Genomic DNA, 1,372 nt, shown 5'->3' on the forward strand with positions numbered 1-1,372 from the left:
TTATCCATTTGAAATGCAATGTTATTATCCTCCCCTAGTCGATTTGGAAGAGTGAGTAAAACGATCGATATCAATTGACCCTTACTTCTCCTTTCTTTCCCTTGAAAGAATCTACATTCAAACAATGTTTCGTTGTAATCGTAATCTGGATTCCGTCATTGAATCTGATTCACGTTATAATCGTTAGGATTCCAAAGGAATCTATGGATCTCACCCCAATAAAATGGGGAGTGATATTCCATCAAACCTGCTTAGCTTAGAGGTTAGAGCATCGCACTTGTAATGCGATGGTCATCGGTTCGATCCCGATAGCTGGCTCTTTTCTGTTCCTCTCATTTCCATAATCCACAAAGTTTTGTTAGGATCAAGATGGATTGGAGAATACCCTTATGATCGTTCGTTGGGTCCATCATGCCATGATCATTTACTCCCAACAAGGAATGGGATGAATGAAATGATTGGAGCTATTAGGATCAATAACAAATTGGAGAAAGATCTTCGTTTTCCATATAAAAGAATTCCAGTAGTACTCATACGGGTTATACTATTCTTTCTTCCTTCTAGCACTATTTGTTAATTGAATAAGGAGTTTCTATGTCTCGTTATCAGGGACCTCGTTTAAAAATAATACGTCGTCTGAAAACTTTACCAGGTCTCACTAGTAAACAGAAAGGATTCTATGAACCAATCTTCTTCCAAGAAAATATCTCAATATTGTATATGGCTAGAAGAAAAACAGAAATTGCGTTTTCACTACGGACTAACGGAGCGACAATCGCTGAAATATGTTCGTATTGCTAGAAGAGCCAAAGGCTCAACGGGTCAGGTCCTATTGCAATTACTTGAAATGCGTTTGGATAATATTCTTTTTCGATTGGGTATGGCTCCCACCATTCCCAGAGCTAGACAATTAGTGAATCATGGACATATCCGGGTAAATGACCATATGGTAGATATACCAAGTTACCCTTGCAAACCTCAAGATGTGATTACTATAAGAGATCAACAAATATTGAGAGCTATCATTAAGAAGAATATAGATCTGTACCAGAGGGATAAATTGCCAAATCATTTGACTTTTCATTCCTTACAATATAAAGGATTCATCAATCAAATAATAGATAGTAAATGGATCAATTTGAAGATTAATGAATTGCTGGTTGTAGAGTATTATTCCCGTCAAGCTTGAATCGAGAATGAAATGAAAGAGAGGGGTGGGTTGGTTGCTGGGCATCTAGAAATTATGTTCTTCTCCCTTCTTTTTCCCTTCCCCGAAGGAGACATTTTATAATCCTTCCGTACGTTACTTGTTATCTGCGATACTTTTTTTTATTGCTTCTTAAAATAGCCTTGACTTTTCCCATACCACAAA

At 37.1% G+C, this 1,372-nt stretch overlaps 1 non-coding gene across 1 annotated transcript; it reads left to right on the top strand.

Annotated features, from left to right (window-relative positions):
* The first annotated feature begins 245 nt into the window (after positions 1–245).
* On the top strand, positions 246–318 carry TRNAT-UGU (transfer RNA threonine (anticodon UGU)). The gene has a single exon. It is a non-coding gene; the product is annotated as a tRNA-Thr (tRNA).
* Positions 319–1,372: the final 1,054 nt, after the last annotated feature.

This window comes from Pinus tabuliformis, chromosome 1_2, assembly GCF_031772625.1.
Source record: "Pinus tabuliformis cultivar Carrire ecotype Pingquan chromosome 1_2, CPIR1, whole genome shotgun sequence".
Lineage (NCBI taxonomy): Eukaryota > Viridiplantae > Streptophyta > Pinopsida > Pinales > Pinaceae > Pinus > Pinus tabuliformis.